Source organism: Pinus tabuliformis, chromosome 1_1 (genome assembly GCF_031772625.1).
Source record: "Pinus tabuliformis cultivar Carrire ecotype Pingquan chromosome 1_1, CPIR1, whole genome shotgun sequence".
Lineage (NCBI taxonomy): Eukaryota > Viridiplantae > Streptophyta > Pinopsida > Pinales > Pinaceae > Pinus > Pinus tabuliformis.
This window is the reverse complement of record NC_142297.1, coordinates 713,749,306-713,772,981: the sequence shown is the minus strand read 5'-3', so window position 1 is coordinate 713,772,981 and position 23,676 is coordinate 713,749,306. Positions and strand designations below refer to the sequence as shown.

The 23,676-nt window shown below is 36.9% G+C and overlaps 1 long non-coding RNA gene across 1 annotated transcript; it reads left to right on the top strand.

The window, feature by feature from the left end:
* The first annotated feature begins 7,191 nt into the window (after positions 1-7,191).
* Positions 7,192-9,643, top strand: LOC149215865 (uncharacterized). Its single transcript, XR_016250504.1, has 2 exons — positions 7,192-8,693; positions 9,285-9,643. It is a non-coding gene; the product is annotated as an uncharacterized LOC149215865 (long non-coding RNA).
* Positions 9,644-23,676: the final 14,033 nt, after the last annotated feature.

The window sequence follows — 23,676 nt, the reverse complement described above, 5'->3', positions numbered from 1 at the left end:
CTTCTTGTTGTAATCACCTTAGCTCTAATACCATGTTGAGAAATCCAGGGGCAGTTAGATTAGGTGATTTCTCTTACTTTGATAACTGCTTGTGATGTTATTTTACTTGACTTGATGTACTTATTAACATTTTCTTATTTCACTTGGTTATTATTATGTTCCTATCACCAAATACCAAACTATGAAGATCAAAGAGACAAGCAGACACAAAAATGTAGGCTGCAAGCCAGGGCCAAAAGCTGTCCCCTTAAGAGGAAAACCCACAAGAATTCTTATCTTCATATAGAATGTTCAGAAGATGAATTCCAAGACCTAAGACTTTTGTCAAAGACCCCTCCAAGTCCAGGTCAAACTGCTACTTGATGAAGTTCCTTTTCACAAAGTCAACTCAAGTCAAATTTTCCTTATAGCAACTGCAACTTCTTAACCAAGATTTTCAAGCCTGCAATTATGAATGCAACTTCTAACCTAACTACAAAAACCCTAGATTCACATGTGTGAGAGAGAATGGTGAAATATGACTTCTTTTCTCCTTCGCTTGGGGTACTTGTCCTTCCTTGATGATTCAACCTGGAAAGTAGATATTTTTTACTCCAATTTTTGCCTCCCTAAGGTGACTATAACTCTTTGATTTCTTCTCCTTTTATTCTCCTTCTCTTAGCTAGGTATTAGGCTCCTTCTTTCTTCCTTGATTGAATTGCTTCTTGCTTGAATGTATGTCTCTCCAAATGAGATCGATGGTCCTCTTATATATAGGTTGAACAACCCTTTCATGAGGCTAAGTTGTCATTTATGTAGGCCAACTTGTCCCTGCTTGTAGGCTGACTTCTTTTGTTGAAGGTTAACTTATATTGGAGGGTGTCTTTTGACATTTTGTCTTCATAATAAATTTCTTTGACTTGATACATGATGCCCAATAGGGTCGTTACATATTACAATGACTCAATTGACTTCTTGACTCATTGCAACAAGATGCACCCTAGTTTTCCTTGCACGTGTGAAGAATGATGCCCATAAACAATCCTTGAACTCTTCACTTTCTTCTCCTTTTATTCTCCTTCTCTTAGCTAGGTATCAGGCTCCTTCTTTCTTCCTTGATTGAACTGCTTCTTGCTTGAATGTATGTCTCTCCAAATGAGATCAATGGTCCTCTTATATATAGGTTGAACAACCCTTTCATGAGGCTGAGTTGTCATTTATGTAGGCCAACTTGTCCCTGCTTGTAGGTCGACTTCTTTTGTTGAAGGTTGACTTATATTGGAGGGTGTCTTTTGACATTTTGTCTTTACAATACATTTCTTTGACTTGATACATGATGCCCAATAGGGTCGTTACATATTAAAATGACTAAATTGACTTCTTAACTCATTGACAAAAACATAGAAGCACTCAATGGGTGCTTGACCTACAAATAAAAATGACCTTGAGCATGAAACCCATGCTTCAAAGTAATAATAATAGTTTGTTTGTTTTTTACATCAAATACATAAAATCATGATTATGTTACACATTATGCAGACCAAACCTAGTTACACATTTCAATGAAAGGGACCCCATATAGCTGATCTCCTTTTTGTCGATTCATCTCCACTACAAGCCCTTATTTGAGATTAATTACAAATAATATACAAGCTAACAACATATTTCCACAGTTTGGAAAGTACATCCACTTCTATGAAATTTCTTAGGGTGTTGCCTATTTTTTTAAAAACTTCTAGAGTCTACAAAGCTAAAAGAATATCTAGATATTTTAACCATATAGAAGTTCCACTTGTTCTCTTGACCCGAGAATAAAAAATTAGACCACCATTTTAGGACAAGAGGGGTGATTTTCATCTTCTAGAATATGCTAAAATCTTATGTGAGTCCACTTGATATTTAAGAAAGAATCCCAACTAGACTTTAAAGAAAATATTAAATTTCAGAATTATACTATTTTGAGGTTTCTAAAATTCTTGAACCTATATCCTCAATGTCCATTCACCCACCTTCCTTTGATGAAATTACCCAACTAGGGCATGTGATACCAAACCAACCACTTTGTGCATTTTTATGTCACCCTCCACAACCAACACGACCAAGGAAGTTTGTTGTTTTTCCTCTTTCTATTACATGCAACCCTTTCCCTACTTGTTCTATCCATAGCCACACTCTGAAGCACCTCACCCTTTTCCTTTTCTCTCTTAGAAGAACCACTCTCAATAAACTTATCCACAAAAAGAAACCCCCCCTTCTCTAGATCCCTTATAACGCTTTGACCTTGGTTGATAAGGTGTTATCATGAGCATCATTTTTTATAAATTTCGAAACATTTGAAGATTGAATACTTTGGCCAAGATTGTTAACAATAGGGGTAGAGACCAAGATTGTTCCACCAAATTCAACTCATTTTGACTCACTTCTAATGTAAATTCCCTTTTGCCAATTGGAAAATTGTATATTATATATTTGGCCAAATGACGACTCCAAACCTTGCAAATCAAGAGGATAATTGAATTTAGACTTACCTTTGAGAACACTGATAGATGCAACCCCCCTCTTTGGAATTAACCATCACCAATATGCTCGAGGCCTTGCAATCTATCATAAGGAGACTCCTCCCTGACCAAATATTAAATGGAGAAACCTTTTGAAGGAGAAAGACAACCATAAACAAATGGAAACAAACACCCATTTGCTGTGGAATTCTTTTGGATGGAATTTCTTATACCATTAATAATTACATGCAGTCTTCTCTCCACATATAGGACATCAAGCCTTACACTTTGTTGGTATAAATCATTAGATACTTTTCCATCAAATAACACCATCAATCCATGGCTTCCAAAACCCACATTCCCTAAGTCACTATAATGATGTGGGTTAGTAATAACCCCACCAAAGGAAAGAAAAGTGGGAACACCAATTACCTTATGGAAACCCTTCTCAACCAAGGGATTTCAACCAAAATATTCACCTTTAACATCTAATAATACACCTCCCTCACAGTGGAATGGTGATTTTATATTGTTGAAACCAAGATTTTGCTTTTGAACCAAATATATCTAGAATCGTAAAAAATATTTTCACATCATCCATAGCAAGGGATAAAAAGACCTACAAAGGAAGCCCTATACCCAAACTAAAGAAACCCTAACTTCCATTATCCCCCTAATTGTACTTGTACATATTGATATCTACCTAAGTTCTTAATTATGAGTTTTAGTGAGTGTGGTTAGGTCTGCGACAACGCCCCATTCTGGTTTAAAAATCTTAAAAAAAGGGTTTTTTTAAATCGCCCAAAACAATTAAATAATAAAAACAAATATTTTCTTTCGTCGAAATAAACTTTTAAGTCGGATAGGTCGGAGGTCAGTCTACACACCAAAACTTTGTTATTTGGTCACCTCGACTTTCCATCCTCTCGACCTCCCGACTCTTGACCTCCAATCATCCCAACTCATGATTGTCATGAGCTTTCAAGTATTCAAATGAATTTTCATTTCTTTTATGTTTAACGTTTCTTTTTATAGGTTTTTTCAATAAAACTTGGTATACGACTACTCAACTATTATGCCACTCGGTACTTATTTTGAAATTCAATTTAATAAACACCCCAACCTACCAATCTTGTAACCACATACTCTACCACAGATAGGACAAACCATTGGAAATTTATTGCGACATTTATTGATCTTTAATGGTTTTCATTTCACGTGTTTGCAGGGTAATAACTATTTAACAGTTTTGAAAGATTACTTATTTACTCTTCCAAGAAACCATTACTCTATGAGTTTTTCAAAAAATTACTTATTTATTGTTCCAAAAACCATCCTAGTCTAGTAAATAGAGTTTTTATAGTTTAAATCCTCCTCTTTCTCTTCTCTCAGTTTCTTAGTTTAAATACTACTAGATAGTATTTAATTGTTTTCCTTTTTCAATACAAGTTTCTAGTTTTTGAAATTAGTATATCATTGATTATTTACAGGTCAATAATACAAGTTTCTAGTTTTTGAAATTAGTATATCATTAGTTTTTGAAATTAGTATATCATTGATTATTTACAAGTCAATAATGGGAAAGAAAGGAAAAACACAATCTTTAAGGCCCGCGGTGCAAAACATTAAAATGAAGATGAAAGTAGCAGAGGTTCCAATGCCTAAAGAAAGAAATCTCAATTCATCATTTATACCAGACACCACATACAATATCAAGGATGCAGGGTCTATTTCACGGGAAAGGATCTATGATTTCATTGAACACATCGAATGGAATGACCTTGAGGAGTCAGATGATAAATTTTTAGATAAAGTTGCGAAATATGAAGCAATTAAACAAACCTAATTGCAAAAATCGCTACCACGCCAACCATGTTCCCATGTTATGAAATGGTAAGTTGGATTATATCTCAAGCTCATATTCAAACTTGCTCAATTGTTGACCATAATACAAATGTGATTGTTTCTTGGAAGTGAAAAATTCTTAAGTCTATCAATAAGCTTAATTATCTTGAAATTCTTTTGGATAAGGAATTTCTGAATGATTTCCATAACAATGTACTTAGTAAGAAGAATAGGGATTACATGCTAGTTATCAAGAAGTGGTTGCATGACCTTGAAGGTGCTAAAATCAAAATTTGAAAAGACTATCCAATATCTCTTTTCAAAATCCCTCCCGTATTTGTGATTAAAATGCTTACAAGTTTATATGGTGAACCTAACCCTAAACATTGCAAAGTAGAATGGGTTCCACTCATCTATTCAATCTTTAGACAATAAAAAAGGTTTAAGTAGGGTGATATTTTGTCTCAAAATGTTTTATAAGCAATTATGCTTTCATTAGTCGCACCTCCAGGTTTCGATCAAGGTTCCTTTAGGTCAAGATATCTTATGGATATTGTTATTGCAACATTCCCTTTCACATAAAAGGAATGAAGTTACTCTCTAAACCATTCACAAACCATTCTATTTTTGTTATATTCTCTAGGAAAGCAGATAGAAGAACCATTTTTATGATATCTATGATAATGTTTTTTTGTAAATCGAGTTTCTATTCATTCTTCCAAAAAAGAGTACATCAAAATTAAAACGCAGGTAGTCTCACCCCGACTAGGTTTGTTGACTACCATTGACAACAAATGACAGTGCAACAGAAAAACATCAAGTGACAGAGTCCACAACTTGAAGGGCCAGAAGCACCAGTAAACAAACAAGATACATAAAACACCTGTAATCATGTTAGTTGTCGGAAGTGATGGAAGTTGGGTTGTCTGGGGTTGTTCCTGGAGGCGGAGGAGGGCAGAAAGAGCATTGAACGTGCTCTTCAAAATGGGCCATCCAGGCCTCCAACTTTTTGACTTTTTCAGATAACATGTTCTAGCCTCGCCAAATGACCACCACACGTTCCTGAGTATGGCATTGAAAGTAGTGCATCTTGTTCAAGGTTGCAATTAGCTCCGCGTGCTCCTCCTACCTCACTCGCTCCGCAGTTGCCATTCAATCCATAATTGATTGAATGAGGTCTCCACAATGCTCCATGCAACACACCTGCTGCTACCCATGTCCCACACGACGCGCCACCCCTTGACTCCTCACTCCTCTACAACGAGCCGACCAGTCATGATGCTGACTTCATTGGGAGCGACCCCCTCGACCCCTGATCGAACCTCCCTGGGCACTGCCACCCCTTGCCTTTGAGCGCCCCTGACGTTTGCTTCTCGTTCTGCCACCTCCATGACATGCTGAGGCTGCCGAGCTTGAGGGACCCCCTCTGGAGCCACCATGACCTGAATGATTGGGGATGGGAGCCAACTCCATCTAGGAGAGACTTGCACCTCCCTTTGGACTGCCCGAATTGGGCTTCATGTGTGGTGAAGAACGAGACATGCGAGGAGCAGGGCGCATGCTAATCCCCCTGAAACCACATAATAATTGCACTAAGGGAAAATTCACCCCTCCTACCTCAGACTCACCACAACCACAAACAAATCTCCGATGCCCACCCCGAGAAGGTCACCCACAAGCTAAACAACCACCCAAAGAATAATGCACCCGCCCCACAGACGCCACCAAGCCCGAATGGCCTCGACAAAAGCACTAGTGGGGGCAACTAAGATGTTATCCCTCCAATTCAATAAGAAAACCACCAGAGTCCAGTTCCGTAGCAGGAGAATCCCAAGACCCCTATTGAACCATCATTGCTCCAGTAAAACCAATTTTCCTTGTCAACTCCTTTGTTCCATAGATTTAACTCGCAGACCAAACCAACAATTGTCAAAGGTAGACCCTTGTGAATGCAGGAAGGAACTTCGGCAGCTCAGATGCCACCTCTCCCAAACTAGGTGTCCACGGAAACAACCGTTTACCCGCTCTAAACTCACATACCAAGTTTCTTGGCATAACCAGACTCCACAACTCTCAATGCTAATTGCACACCATAGCCAGGCATCACCTGGGTGTTATCCGTTTACCCGCTCTAAACTCACATACCAAGTTTCTTGGCATAACCAAACTCCACAACTCTCAATGCTAATTGCACACCATAGCCAGGCATCACCTGGGTGATAACAGGCCGCGCCACTATCCATTAACTCACCACTGATGCCACCACCTGTAGAATACCATGCAAATGGATGTTTCACACAAGGTTCTTTAAAATCCCTCATACTCAAGGTGCTTGGAGAGGACTGAGAGGCAGGTCCTCGCACTTGCAGCCACATGCCCTGCATCATACACGTTCCTTCAGGGACCGCGTTCACTCGGTTCAACACCCCCATTGGGGATTGGAGTTAATAAATTTTTAAAACTATATATATATATCTTTTGCTATCAATAATTTTGGTTGTCAATTTTTTTATATATATTTAATTTGTTAATATAAATATTATTTATGAAAATACTCATTCTAAATTGAGAATTCAACCTCTCATATTAAAAAATTGAATATATTCTTACCAACCAGAAATAATTATTAACATTTCACATATAAAAATTAGTGGAATTATAATTGAATTAAGTAGAGAATAAATCTACATTTCTCCCAATCATCCTACTCTCTTTACTTCATGCATTGTATCTTTTACAGTGTACAGTTGCTTCCTACTTTATGATCATTAGTTGGAAATAAATATAATTATCTTATTCTAATTAACTTAAAATATAGTAAATCAATTACCCCGTCTTTAATCATCCTCTTATGCTATTTGCCGCCATCAACATTTACATCTCACCGCCCGCCCAAAAAGAGGTTTATGGCATCTGGCCCTGTGGGATGCACAATGTTTCAGTGCAGGTACCATCTGTTGTTGCCCTGCTTTAGTTCTTCCTTCCATTCGGAGTCAAACACGGGAATTCAATAAAAGAACAAATTCTGATATAAGCTTTGCAAGAGGGCATTGGGTTTTTCATGTTGCATTGCTGGTTTTGGGCTTTATCGGATTTTTTTTTGGGAATTTCCTCGTGATTATGCTTTCCAAACCCACAAGTCAGAGGTTGCAGTCAAAATGCTTGAGAGGTATTGTGTTTCACCCCACGTCGGCCGATGCCATTGCAGAAAACTCATTGCTAGTAGGGACCCTGTTGAATACATAGTAATGGTAATGGGTTAAGGCTCTATATCTATGTGTACGAGGTTTCCAGCATGAGTTCGTAAAACACATGAGGTCTCATGGGGTTTTATAGTCGCAGGGTATGTAGATTTGGTGTGTATAAGATTAATCCATGGAATGCAATAATTGCCATTGCTGCATAATACACTTCAATGCTGTACGAGGAGAATGCGTGACAGAATATGCTGCATATTTTGATTTGCTATCAAACACCTATGCTGAAGCTGGCAGGTGAGATGATCTTTAAAATTCAAGATCAGACAGAGGATTGAAAACAATCACCAAGATGCAGCTGGTTGAGGTAAACAACAGAGTGTATTCATTCCATGTTGGTCACAGGTTAGGTTGCATCCTTAGTCCTAGGAATTTTATGAAATGTTTGGGAGCCATGCTGGGAAAATGCAAGGAGCTGGTGTAGTGCTTTATCAATACAAACTTTAGTTTCGTGGTGTGGGAGAACAGGTTAAGAAGGCATGCTTTCGAACAGTGGTGAGATCAACAGAAATTATAGGGTTCTTGCCTGGATTATTAGGAATGTGTGTGTGTGACTGTCACATTGCCACTGAATTCATGTGCAAGTCTGCCAATATAGAACTTATTTTGTTCTTTTTCCTCCTCTTTTTTTTGAAGTTGCTTCCCACAACACACCCAATGAGAAAGGGCCGCACTGTATAACATAGACTTTCTTCAGCTTTGGTGCCAGGTTCAAGGAATAACCACTAAAAGTGCCAGATACTTGCACTGGCCTCATTCCTTTTTGAGACATGACAATAGGGTGAGACAGACCAGAGTGAGAATGGGCCCTCTGTTGGATGGCTTAATACACCGTCAAACTCAGTGAATCAAAACCCCATTGGCAAATCAATAATTATGCCACTAGGGTGAAGCACACCAGAGTGAGAATGGGCCCTGGTGGGCGGCTTAATGCACCATCGAACTCAGTGAATCAAAACCCATTGGCAAATCAATAAATTACTTCATTGGCAAATCAAAAAAATATTACGAGGGATGCAAAATGTTGCCATCATTTCCAAAATGGATCATGTTCCTCTGGTGATCATGTTTGAAATCAGCTACAGATTGGTGCACATGGCTCAAGATCCTTAAGGTATGTAAGTACATTTTTTGGAGTTGATGTCCTGTGTTTAATATTTTAGTAACTCCAGAGCCATATGTTTTATTTATTTATTTGTTTTTCATGGATTAAATGGAGTTGATGTCCTGTGTTTAATATTTTAGTAACTCCAGAGCCATATGTTTTATTTATTTATTTGTTTTTCATGGATTAAATGGAGTTGATGTCCTGTGTTTAATATTTTAGTAACTCCAGAGCCATATGTTTTATTTATTTATTTGTTTTTCATGGATTTTGTCTCAAGAAATGCATCATGATGTTAGGGAGGCACGCATATTATGGACTTATTTCTATTTTGAATGGCTTAATACTGTCGATCTCACCAGTGAACCAAGGTCCTGTTGGCAAGATAATCACAATGAAAATGAAAGTCTGTTGGGTGGCTTAATAGTTCATCAACTTCACCAGTGAAGCGGAGTCTCAATTTAAAATAAAATAAAATATGTATACACTTCTCAATTTACAATAAAATAAAATATGTATACACTAAATAGCATGAGATATTTTGACCAGTATAAACTATTGTGGATTCTTTAGCTAATAGTCCTACCTTGTTGGTTGAAGTTGATTGCATATGATCATTTGAAGAGACTAGAAGAAGCTAGCTACATGTGTCAGTATCATTTGCTAATCAGTATGCGAGAGGAATGATAAATATATGTTACACAAATACTTTTCATATAAGTTTCAGAAGAGGGTTCGGGGCATTATAGTGCATCCATAAATTTTTGACAACTGAGTAGTGTTGTTATTATTGTTTTTAAAATTTTATGATGTTTTCCACCGCATGCTAGCTTGAATGATTAAATAAAATCTACAGCTACCCAACCCTGCCCATGCAAGAAATGCAATCAAAAGATAAATTGTGGAAATTCTAACTATCCTCACAATTAGCTATTCATTGCTATTTTGTCCCCATTTTCTATATTTTCTAAATTGATGTATACTTACAGTTGCTGACATGGGTTCTGTACGCTATAGCCAACCGGGAAAGTAGTTACATGTTAAAACTTTTCTTCTCCTTTCATGGAGACATAATGGCGTTGCTTCTTACATCAATTTCAGTTGAAAAATAATGACATTGCTTCTTAATTCAATTTCAGTTGAAAAATAATGGCATTGCTTCTTAATTCAATTTCAGTTGAGCAGCTGCACATCTTTTCATTTCTATCCAGGGGACTGTTGAATTTTGTAGCTATGGTCGATCTTCATAATTTATATTTTTTCCCTTGAAATGTATTATGTATTTGTAAGACATGCTCTTCATGTCGATTTCATTGATTAGCTCTTGAAAGAATTATTAATAGACGTGTTTCATGTCAGATTTAAAAGAAACAAATTCTAAATTTGAATTTTGAATTTTTGGCTCCAAACTTGTCAAGTTGGCCATCCCTCAAGTCAAGTCGTTCTCAAGGAGAGTCACATCCATTTAGACAGACATATCACTATATATAGAGCATTCGACCTATTCCACAAGGCACCATTCGACCTCACACAAGACAAGATAGTTTATGGGCATCCAAGCGAAGGAGAAGAAGGGCAAATTCGTCTTTAACATTTATCTTTCTCTCTCGACTTCGCACCTGTGACTTTCTAGGCAACATATTCTAAGAGGCCAAAATTTTGCGCTGATTGTTCTGGGTAACAGGGCTGAATTTCTGAGCATATTTTGGGAGGCCTAAATTTGATATAGGAAAATCAGATAGGGCTGAAGTTGGAAGGGCAGAAGTTTGACTTGACAAGAGGGCTGCTTGACCAGGTTTGACCATAGCATTGTTGGTCAGTTTGTCCTCATAGTTGGCTAGTTGCATTAGATGCATCTCTTGTTGATTTGAAGAATTTCTCTGAGGAAAATGTTGCTGGGTTTTCATCTCAAGTGGGTTTTCCTAGGGTAAATCTTGTGTTCTCTTTGTGCATTGTGATTTCTACTGTCCTTATGGTTTTATGGTTGAATTTCTGAAGTGTAATTGCGTAATGATAAATTGGAATTGTTAAAAGAAAATCTACATCATTTGCAGTAATTATCAGTGTTTCGGAAATTTGTGCTTATATCTATTGCAAATTGGTGACGGAAAGGACATTGAGATCACTTTTGAAGAAACTTTTGATAAAAGATCACTCTGAAAGAAGACCTATATCTACAGTCTATTTACTTATCTGTGATCATGGGTTCCTCTATGAAGTCTGAGAATAAATTGGAAGGAGCTACAAATTTCAGGGCTTGGAAGACAAGGATTGACCTTATTCTTGCAAAGAATGATCTCTTGGGTATTGTGAAAGGCAAGGTCACTAAACCTTTAGATACTGAAGGAAAAAATATGAGAAGGATGACATCACAACTATGAGCATCATTGTAGACTCTATCAAAGATCATTTGATTCCTTATGTTTCAAGTCTTGAATCTTCAAAGTAGATGTATGATGCCCTAATTGGATTATACACTATCAACAACATTGGTCAAGCAATGAGTTTGAAGAATGAGCTTTGTGATGTTAGAATGACAAGAAATGACACCATAGCCTCATATTTCATGAGGATTTCTCAATTAAGAGATCAACTTCAAGCAATTGATGAAGTCATTTTTGAAAGAGAACTAGTAACTACAACACTTAATGGTTTACCTGACTCTTGGGACTCATTTGCATCAGGTATATGTGCCAGAAAAGAAGCTCCAAAGTTTGAAGAACTATGGACTACATGTACTCAAGAAGAATCTAGGCTCATGTCAAAAGGAAAGATTCAGAGATCTGAAGAAGGTGACTCTCAAGCATATGCAACACGTTTCAAGAAGGTTGGAGGAAGAAAGAAGTTTGGTTTCCAAAGAAGAAATGAAGGAAGAAGACCTGAAGGAAGAAGATTTGCTCCTCAAGGAAAGAGAGATATGTCAAAAGTTCAATGCTATCATTGTCACAAATTTGGTCACTATAGACACAATTGTCTTGAAAGATCGAATGATAGAAAGAGAAAGGGAAAGCAACATGCCACCGTCGCAGAATTTGAAAAACTTCCAAATAGACCCAAGAATGAAGATTCAAGAGACAAAAATTTCTTTTATTTTTCTGCTCTTACAGATTTTATTGTAGATAGCGATGATTTGTGGCTAGTAGACAATGGTGCCTCAAGACACATGATGCGAGATCATGACAAACTCACAAGTCTAATGGAAAGAAGATTATCCCAAAAGGTAGAACTTGGAAACAACAATAGTTACGTAGTAAAAGTTGTTGGGAAGACATCCATTGTGCGGGAATCAAGTGGAAGCGTTCATCTTAGCAACATACTATATGTACTAGGTTTGAAAAAGAATTTGGTTTCCATTTCATGCTTGGAAGATAAGGGAGATAAAGTAACATTTGTTCATGGAAAAGTTATTGTATGGCCCAAAGGTTCTAATATAGATTCTTCAAGAGTAATTGGAGTTTGTGAAGGAAGGTTGTATAAACTTTTGAAACAACCTGCTCAAGGATTAGTACATAATGACATTAATCTATGTGAGATTTGGCATAGAAGATATGCACATCTGCACACTTGCTTTAAATCAAATGTTTCAGGTGTTCTAGATTTGTAGGTAGAACATGAAGAAGTTTGTAAAGGATGTGCACTAGCGAAGAATGTCAAGAAGCCCTTTCCAAGTAGCAAAAGTAGGTCCAAGGAAATTTTGCATCTAGTTCATTCTGATGTGTGTGTTCCAATGTTAGTGAAGTTCATTCTGATGTGTGTGTTCCAATGGAGGATCTTTATACTATGTAACCTTTATTGATGACTTCTCTCGCAAAACACAAATTTATTTCATGAAGACAAAGGATGAAGTCTTCGACAAGTTTCGGGAATTTAATGCTGAAATAGAAAATTTGAAGGGAAAGAAAATCAAGATTATGAGATTTGATAATGGAGGAGAATATACTTCCAAAGAGCTCGTTGCCTTTTGTAAAGAAGTTGGGATTAAGAGGGAGTTGATAGTCCCTTACAATCCACAACAAAAGCGAGTTGTTGAAAGAAAGAACCGAACCATTGAAGAATTTGTTAAGGCGATTATGCATAATCAAGATGTACCTATGTTCCTATGGAGTGAAGCATCGTTGACAACCGTTTATATTCAAAATTAAATTCCTCATCGAATTTTGGAAAATAAGACAACAAAAGAAGTGTCAAAATTAAATTCCTCATCAAATTTTGGAAAATAAGACAACAAAAGAAGTGTTCCCCTGACAGAAACCTCAAGTTGGACATTTGAGAATATTTGGTTTTCTAGTTTATATCCATATACCCAAAGATAAGAGAAATAAGCTAGATCCTTAAGGAAAGAAAGGAATATTCATTGGATACAGTGAGTCATCAAAGGCTTATGGAATTTATGTTCCAGGACGAAGACAGGCTGAAGTTAGCAGGGATGTGGCCTTTGATGAGAATGTTGCCTATTGGAAATCTAAAGAAGTTTAATGGATTTTAATGAAGACGAAGAACATGAAGCTCCCAAGGAAGAAGGATCTGGTTCATCCAATTCTTTAGAACATCCCATAGATCATAAAAAAGAGCCAGGAGGGCTTAATAAACCAATGGATCTGAGTGTTGTTCTTGAGATTAGGAAGAGGCCAACTTGGCTTAGATCTACCTTGCAGGAAGCAAAAGCTCATGCAACACCACGTGGCACCTTCAGGGAAAGCAAGAGACCAAAGAGGTATTTTGGATATGCAACATTCATGACAAATCTCATTGATTCTAAACCTTCCACCTTTGAGGAAGCAACTAGCCAACAAATTTGGAAGGATGTAATGCTAGAAGAATACCAGTCAATCATGAAGAATGATGTATGGGAGAATGTGCCAAGACTTGAAGGGAAGCCTGTGGTCACCCTTCGAATGGGTATAAAAGATCAATCATGTAGTGGATGGTAGTATTAAGGGAGAAGACTATGATGAGATTTTTGTTCCGTTTGCTAGGTACACTACCATTAGATCTATTATTTCTATTGCTTCTTCTATGGGTTGGAATTTCATTAGATAGATGTAAAGACTACTTTCTTTAATGGTGTGATTGAGGAGAAGTGTACATAGATGATAGAACAACCTCAAGGTTTTGAGATTCCGAAGAGAGTCTCATGTCTGCAGATTGAAGAAAACCTTGTATGGATTTAAGCAAGCACCTAGAGCCTAATTATCTTGAATTGATAGCTACCTGACAAGACTCGGTTTCTCCAAAAGTGATGTTGATCCAAACTTGTATTTCAAGGTCAAGAAGAATGAACCTGTGATTCTATTATTGTATGTTGATGACTTATTTCTGATAGGTGTGGAGCATCTCATTATTCGAAGTAAGAAGGAGTTGGCTTCTAAATTCGATATGAAGGATTTTGGGTTGATGCACTATTATTTTGGGCTAAAAGTATGGTAAAAGCTTGGTGAAATCTTCCTTGGTCAAGGAATATATATTATCAAGATCCTGAAAGGTTTGGGATGATAGATTGTGAATTGATGGCAACTTCCATGGTGATAAATCTGAGAAAGTTGAGGGACACTGAGTCAGATTTGATAGATCCATCAATGTATTGGACAATGATTGGCTCACTGATATATTTAGTTAATACCAAGCTGGACATTTGCTTTGCAGTAAATATTTTAAGCCCGTTCTAGGTGGAACCGAAACATGATCATTGGATTACATCAAAGCATGTATTGAGATATTTGCGTGACACTATTATTTATGGACCATGGTTTGAGATATGTCTTAAATGGTGATATACAACTATAGTATTATACAAATGCAAATTGGGCAGGGAGTGCTGAAGACAATATGAGTACATCCAAAGGCTACTTTAGTTTGGGCTTTAGTACAATTTCGTGGATGAGCAACAAATAGACATCTGTTGCACTCAATACTACTGAAGTAGAATATATCGCAGTGAGTTTAGCAAGTTGTAAAGTAGTGTGGCTTTAGAAGTTACGTGCGAGACTAGTTGAGCATGTGCTCGAGCCAACCATGATATATTATGATTATCAACACTGTGTGAAGCTGATAGGTAATTTAGTTCTCCATGATAGGTCAAAGCACATTGAGATCAAGTACAACTTCATCTGTGACATGGTGCAGAAGGGAGCAGTGAAGCTCCAATATGTCTCTACTGATGAGCAGATTATTGCTATTCTTACAAATCCTCTGTTTAAGGTGAAGTTTGTATACTTTAGGGGCAAGATTGGACTTGTTGAGAAGGCCTCTCTCATTGAGAGGGAGTGGTGATGAAATAACATCGTGGATTGACATTTTCCCTGTGTCAAGTATATTGATGCGAATTAGGGAGAATGGTCCAACAGAGGTCAATCATTCTTCCTGTGTCTAGTATGTTGACCTAAATGAGGAAGAATGGTTCTGGAGCATTAGGTTTGTTTAGCTTCAGGGCCCGAATTACTCAGTGAGAGTGTGGCCTTTGGAGATTCACCATGTGTCAAAGATATTGACTCGAATGATGGTGGACCAAGACTATTTTGGATGCCATGTGTTAAGTACTGACCCAAATTATGGTTGACTAGTTGAAGCTAAATGATGTACCATGTGTCTAAAATATTGACTCAAAATATGGTGAGGAGATAACATAGTTCCGAACTACTGAACTGAATTATGGTGAGGATATATCATGTATCTGAAATACCGGCCCAAATTATGCTAAGAATATACCATTGGTCTGAGGTATTGACCCACATTATGGTAACTTCTTGATGCCGATGATTTACCATGTGTCAAAGATGTTTGACCCAATTATAGTAATTGGTTGATGCTATTAGTTTACCATGTGTCACAATAGTGACCCAATTATGGTGATGATTTGTTATAACCTTTTCTTAGATAAATTTGTCAACTAAATAACATCTTTCTAGTCATTATGAATACCTCCCTAGCTATGAGGGAGTGTTGAACTTTGTAGTTTTGTTCGATCTTCATAATTCATATTTTTTCCCTTGAAATGTATAATGTATTTATAAGAAATGTTCTTCATGTCAATTTCATTAATTAGCAATTTCGGGGCCGCAGTGCAAATTTCTGGGCAGCATATTGTGGGTAGCAGCGTGAATTTTTGGGCAACATATTCTAGGCAAGCAGAAATTTTGCGCACATTGTTCTGGGCAGTAGGGCCATTTCATATCTGGGAGGCTGAAATTTAGCCTAGGCAAATTAGAGAGGGCCAAAGTTGAGGGCAAAAGTTTGACTTGACAAGAGGGTTGCTTGCCCAGGTTTGACCACAACATTGTTGGTCAGTTTGATCTCATAGTTGACTAGCTGCATTAGATGTATCTCTTGTTAAAGTGAAGAATTTCTCCAAGGAAATGGTTTTTGGGTTTACCTCCAAGTGGGTTTTCTTGTGTTCTCTTTGCGCATTTCGATCTCTACTGCCCTCATGGTTTTATGGTTGAATTTCTGAAGTGTAATTGCTTAATGATAAAATGGAATTGTTAAAAGAAGATCTACATCATTTGAAGCAATTATCAGTATTTCAGAAATTTGTGCTTCTATCTATGGCACTTGAAAATTCAACAGGGACTACAGACTTGTTAGGATATTTAGTCATTTGAGAGTTTGTTATGATGAACTTGATCTAATGCATTTTGAGGAAAAGTGTGTTTTGCCACTAACTTATCCAATGGTCATGATGATGTTTTAGACATAAAGTGATTTGACAGTTCATCTTGTCCTTGGTATTAACAGTTTTTTATCTATGGTTTAACACTTGATTGGTCCATGATCTCTATTTAAATACCATGGAGAGCATTTGTAGAACTTGATTATGAAAGATGTTAATATAATTTATTTCTTTTTTATTTTAATATATTCTCTTAAGTTGCCACGTTCGCTGGTACGGTGGACTGTTTCTCTCTTTGAGGATTTTAACCACGTAAACATTGGTGTACTAATGTTTGATGTGTGTGTGTATGAGCATTTGTCTCAAGGTATTTTCCCTTTGTGGATATACCCAGTTTTCTCTCTCTTCATTGCCATTGAAGTTGTACTGCAAAAATTTATCTACCGTGGTTTTAAAATCTGTCATTGTTTATGGATACATTTAGAAATCATTTTTATTTGTCAGGAATCCGTTCATGTCCTGGCACATTCATGGACAGTGTTTTATTTGGCCAGCACATTGTTGATTAGGCCTCATTAAAGGTTTGTAGCTTGTGTAACCACCGTTTTTGTTTTACTTATCTGTTGTCAACACCACAATCCAAGCCTAGAGGTCCCCATCCGTTTCCACTTCATGGTTTTCCAAGTTGTATTTCTGTCATGTTATTACACTTCACCTTGACTTCCTCTTTTTTCAGTAATTGCAGAGCTTTGTATACTTGTTTGACCTTATATGTTGATTAGGCCTCATTAAAGGTTTGTAGCTTGTATAACCACCGTTTTTGTTTCACTTATCTGTTGTCAACACCACAATCCAAGCCTAGAGGTCCCCATCCGTTTTCACTTCATGGTTTTCCAAGTTGTATTTCTGTCATGTTAGTACACTTCACCTTGACTTCCTCCTTTTTCAGTAATTGCAGAGTTTTGTATACTTGTTTGACCTTATATTTTTAGCAGGGACTGACGAAGCAATGGTGGAAAAGAGAAGTTTACCAGATAATGGGGTCAGATATCCCACAAATAATCCAAGATAAAAACCTAATCATTGAGGAGGGGGTCTTCATTTTCCATTTTAGCTTCATCTCTATCCCAAAGTGCACAGAATTAGTTGGGCTCCGAGGACTGACTTATTTTAATCCTAAAATTCTAAAATCCCCGAGAGTGGCAAGTCACTTCCAGAATAATAAAAATGTGTAAATTTGTCCACCTTGGGCAAGGGTCTCTGAGGTCTTCTTTACACATTGGTATTTGTTCTAGTCTGTCTTTATGGGATGGCCTTACACTCTCAGTATTGAACTGTTGAATCACAGCCCTTCCCTTGCCCTTAATTCAACAGCCCCTCCCTTGCCCTCTTTTTGAGGAATAGAATTTCTGGTGCATGAAAAAAGAGCTTATGGAATACTTCAACCTACCCTTCCTCCTCTTTTATAAGGAGTTAATTCATTTTAAGTTCTTAAATTATCATCTTGTTGCATTTCTTTTGGTCTTCATTTCATCATTCTAATCCAAGTCACCTCTAATCCCTTACTAGTGTTATTTCTGCCCATGTTTTTGATCGGTTTTGCCTTAACTGATATGAATCAAAATTCATTTCGAATGTCCACAAAGCAGGGAGCTAGAAGACCAATAAAGATAATTCATGCCATCTAAACAAAAGCAGGTGTGAATGTGTCATGTTCATGTACAGAGCTCACATAAATTCCAACTCCTTGTAACATAGGATTGAGGCTATTGTTATCATAATTTTGAAAAAATCTTCTCTCGTCTCTTTCAAGACTTGTGTATTCCATGTTGAAAGGACCATGTTTAAATGTTTAAGACGAACAAAGTCAAGAAAAGGATTGATCTTGTAGATTAAAGACAATTGCTTGTATTACCATTTAAATAACCAAGACTTCCTTGTTGTCGTAAGTTTTAAACTTTTGTAATAAAGCAATGCACACACAGATTCTTTATGATATAGAAAAGTAAAGGATAGAATTCACAGACGGTACTTACAAAATTATACCCTGAAAACCTTTAACAGTGAAAACTAACAAATGTTTAGAGTCACATATCTAACTCCTATTATATTAACTTCACCATTTACAATACAATAATGTAGGACTATGTGGCATCCAAAAACCTAATCCGTAAACCCGGATTAGATTTCTTGACCAGAATTACATTTCAATGGAACAAAAAACTGTTGCCCAAAAACACCAAAAATAAGCTAGAAGCAGACCAAAAACAGCCCAAACGTTAGCCCCTGAACCCTTGGGCAAGGGGGGTCTAATTGGCCTCCACATGACACAACACAATGCCTGAAACTGACCATGCAAAGAATATAACACGTACCCAACAGCTCTTTGGATTCAAAAGTATTCGCTATTTTCGTTGCCAAGCACTGTGCATGTGTGGAAATATGAAATAAAAAATGGTTCATTTTTTTGGTATAGAAACACTACTCCCAGGAAGTCATCATAATTAGGGGAGTCAACCCATGTCCTAAATCTGTTTGAGCCAACAAGATGAACATTCAACTTGCCAGTCAAAATCAAAATAACTCTTGACTGACTAGGTGAGTCGAGGAAGTAAGACTCAGGAAACTCATGTCATGTACAGATTCCCTTTACAGGCATGTATCTCTTTCTTTGCATGATACAGCTGAAGAAATGGTATAATGGATTAGCAAGTTATAAATCATGCAGTATTAATAATTTTTTTGTAAAAATATAGGATAACAACTCTTAACTGACTAGGTGAGTCAAGGAAGTAAGACTCAGGAAACTCATGTCATGTACAGATTTCCTTTACAGGCATGTATCTCTTTCTTTGTATGATACAGGTGAAGAAATGGTATAATGGAGTAGCAAGTTATAAATCATGCAGTATTAATAATTTTTTAGTAAAAATATAAGATCATATATACATACAGAATGATGTTGTCACCTTGTAATTAAAATATCGAGATCTGATAATAGTTCTAGGCTTGAAAAAAGTAATCTGCCTGTGTACTGGCTGTCCTTTGATCTACTATGCCATACTATTACTAAAATTACTTATTAGCAATGTATTACATATATACACAAATTATTAGTGTCTTGTTTCCAAAACTCATATGGTTATAATAAACCACAACTGTTTCATATAAACGGAATGAAAATTTCAAGAGAATTGGTAACTTTGATCAGATCGGCTGCCACTATTACATCAGATACAACTATTTCATAAATTCTACTAATGGGCCAGTTGCAACATGTCTCTAGAGACTTGAACCCATGCAGCTGGGAAAACAAACTGTCCACCAAACCACTTGAGCTAAGATCCTTTGACACAACTGTTTCCCATTTGATGTGACTGTTTATAGCTATTTTGAAACAGTATTTTTTCATAAAGTCCTAAAATGGTTAAAAAAGACTGTATGGTCATTTTTCAAACATGTCTCCAGAGACTTGAACCCACGCAGCTGGGCAAACAAACTGTCCACCAAACTAATTGAGTTAAGATAACCAATTGAGTTAAGATCCTTTGACACAACTGTTTCCCATTTGATGTGACTGTTTATAGCAATTTTGAAACAGTATTTTTTCATAAAGTCCTAAACTGGTTAACAAAGATTGTATGGTCATTTTTCAAGTGCCTTGATCGGTGCTGAGTGTAAGTTTTGGAACATACCAATGAGTGGGGAAGCAAATTGTACAAGTATCACCTTGCAAAAAACATCTATCATAATGTTACCTGACATCCAAAAGCATCCTCAGGTCTTGCACATTACATTTCAAGCAGCCTGGAGTGGATTGTGGGTGGTAAAGAGCCAAATATTGGGGGATGAAACAGGGCAAGATTCCTGTTTTACTTTTGAAAACATCCCTGGCTCACATTCATGTTCCACTCTATTCCCTTTCACAGTAGTAGTAGTATTGACAATTTTCTACTCTGTCACCTAACTCGATTGTCAACCCTTGTTGAGGGTTCATTGCCTGACCGGCTGAAGAAATGAAGATGATACAAAACAATCCAGCATTTCTATTAGAAGACTCTATAGTGCTAAAATTTCAAAAAGTGCCAAATTTCAAGTCAGAAGATTACAGGACGCTTTGGAGAATGAGAGTCTCTATTATTGGGAAATCGTTTTCATTATTGAATATCTGACTCGAAATCAATAGGCTTTAACCATTCAGCCATGGATGCCGGATAAAGATCAACATATTCATTTTATAATATGAGTATAGACTATATGACGAAGATAACGATATAACGATTGGTTCTACTCAAACTTATCCTTCAATGTTTTCAGATGCCCATACTAGCAAAGCATAGTTGATGCTATTATTGTGTAAGACATTTTTATATACAAAAAGGATAAATGCACGTACATACAATGGATAGATACATGCCTTTGTGGTAAATCATTGGTGTTGATGAATTCAACTTCAAAGACCTTAGCATACATTTGGATACCATCGTACCCAAATATCTTTTATGGGAAGGTTTCAGTTGTTGGCAGAGGTTTCTAGGTTGGCAATCAGAAAAAAGGTCCCTGATGCATATGATGCTGTGGTTGATTGAAGAAGTCTCTGATGAATATGATGCTGTGGTTGATTGAAGAAGTCTCTGATGAATATGATGCTGTGGTTGGGACGGAGGAGATCATTCAAGCAGCATTGTGTATATGAAGCACAAATGCATGCCTTTGTGGGAAATCATTGATGGTGATGACTTCAACTTCAAAGACCTTAGCATGCATTTGGATACCATTTTACCATGAAAAAGTTGTGAGAGGGTCTCAATGCTAATTTTGAAGTGATGGAAGGTTTATTCTAATGCATTAGAAGGACATCTCAAATTCGATCATTTAATAGGCAATTTAATATTTCGTCAATTTTTAAGGTGGGCCTGCCAAGTGTAAGTCTTGGGGCACTTTGGCAGAATAGACAGTCTCACTTTTGGCTTATTATGAAAAGTATTCTGGTGGTAAGTGTTGTTCAGCTGGCTGTAGTAATTGTACTGCTTCGAAAACTGGAGAAGGGCACAATTGCTGCAGAAGCTAGCAAAAAAATTGTCGATAAGCAAGTTGAAGGCATTTTTGCATGTGATATTAGCAATCCAAGCAAGGAAAATGATATTATGTGCTGACTATCTTTGCTTTTCCTTAAATTTAAAGACTAATTCAAATTATGTAACTGTGTGGTCTTCCTAATATTTGACTCATGAATCTTTCAATTCATTTATTAATTTTGTCATAGGGCATATACTAGATGTAAAATGCAAGAAATTTGGCCTTCTATGTTGGGAGAATTATGGAAATCATGCTCGTAAGCTCCAAAAAATTGTCGATCCAAATCTTTAGTGCTTCTAGATTTTGAGTGTAATTAGATTACGTTTAAGAATATACACCCCAAGGAGCAAAAGTCACTGGAATAAAAGATGGGTACACAAACAATTTTGTATGTGCATTGCAATATTTGACTCAATAAACCTTTGGAAGAAAACAAGACATGAGTGTAAAGGTTTAATTCAAATATTGGATTCGATTGTTTTCTTGGCTCAGGACTTGCTTTTATTTGATGTTGTTTCATGCCCATTTTCATAGTTGATCATCCAAGGAGTTTATAAACTATTGCTATTTGTTATTTAATCTTTTTTAAAGCTTGTAAAGCTTTTTAATCTTGACATGAAGTCTCTTTTTATTCATGGAAACTTTCCTATCACACCTTTGTTAGCTTAGCTTTGTTTTAGCACTATTGAAGACTTCCAAGAAATCAAAGTTTGTTCTAAGAAACAAATATTTCAGGATGGATTTGAGCCTGCAGAGCTACCTTTTTTAGTTTGACGCCTCCATAACTTGTTTAGTTTGGTGTCCAAAACAGGCTTTTCACTCAACTGGCAGGTAAACATGTATATGAGTAGTAAACAATTAAATATCACACAGGAAACCTAGTAGTAGTTGAACAGCAACAATTGGTGCATTTTTAAAATTTAGAAAATCAAGGTCATGGGTTTGGTGATCCATTTAAATCAATGTTTTGAATAACCACCCAAAATTGTTTCGAGAGACTTTGAAAGCAAAAGAAATATCCTAAAATTTGAAAACCTGGCCAAGTTGTAGCCCAGAACCTTATCTCTTAGCCAGGCCAAGATTTCCCTTGCGCTTGCTTATAGCATTAAGTCTCAGCTAATTGATTTTGGAACCTGAGTCTGCACAAAAGACTTAAAGGTAGACCATGGTCTTTTCCATCAAAGCAGATGGGATACAAGAGCAGCCAGAGGATAACAGAGAACTTTTCAAGGTTTCTCTCTTTTTCTAGAGGCTATTAAAAGGTTTCTCCCTTTTTCTCGAGGCTATTACATTGAGGCGTGCCGCGTAATGAATCATAGTTCTAAAATCTGACTGGTCTGAACCAGTCAAATCGGCCGGTTAACAATTCTAGGTGGTCAAACCAGCCCATCGAGCTGGTTCAGGGACCGGTTGGTACTGGTTAGGTACCAAACTGCCCATGGTCTTTTCCATCGAAGCAGATAGAGTACAAGAACAGGAGGATAACAAAAAACTTTTTAAGGTTTCACCCTTTTTCTCGAGGCTATTACATTGAGGCATAATGAATCATATAGCTTTAAAACCTGGCTGGTCTGAACCAGATATGATCAAACTGGTGGGTCAGCAAATTCTAGGTGGTCAAACTGACACATTGAAAGGTTTGGGGACTAACTGGTACCAATTAGGTAACATGACCAGTACCAATTGGTTCGAACTGGTTAGTTCTGTCATAGACCGGCCTGGCTTAGCTAAAGCGCACATAGCAAGGGTGTGGACCCATGGATTGGGGTTTTGGGTGGTTTCTAAGTAAACCATGGATAGTTTCCCTCCAATTTTTGGCTTCCTAAACTTATAAAAGCAGGATTGAGCTTCTATTGCCTCACACTTCTTATTTGAAGTTTTTGTGAGCATAAGAGAGCTTGGAGAGTTCTGCAACAACAAATTTGGAGGGTCTTTGTCATCTCGAAGCTGGTTTGGAGCTGTTTAGTGGAGTTGGTATCTTTGGGAGGAGACTTTGGTAGCTATTTTTTATTCCCAGGTATGGTTTCTCTCTTTAAAAATTTCTAGATTTGATTTCTGTCCTTTTTATTTTTATTTTTTTCCCATCTTTTTTAAAAGTGAAAAAACCCCTCCTTATACGCTAAATATACCTTCTTTTTTGTCTTCAAATTTATGAGAGGTTTTGCATTTTTTTTTGGCTGAATTAAGCGTCGCACCTTCTATTCAAATTGATAATACAACCCTATTACAAAATGTACAAAAGAGATGTGGGCCACCAATAGCTTAGGAAACCGAGCCTAAGGCCCACTTTCTGGGCCCAGGGCCCGC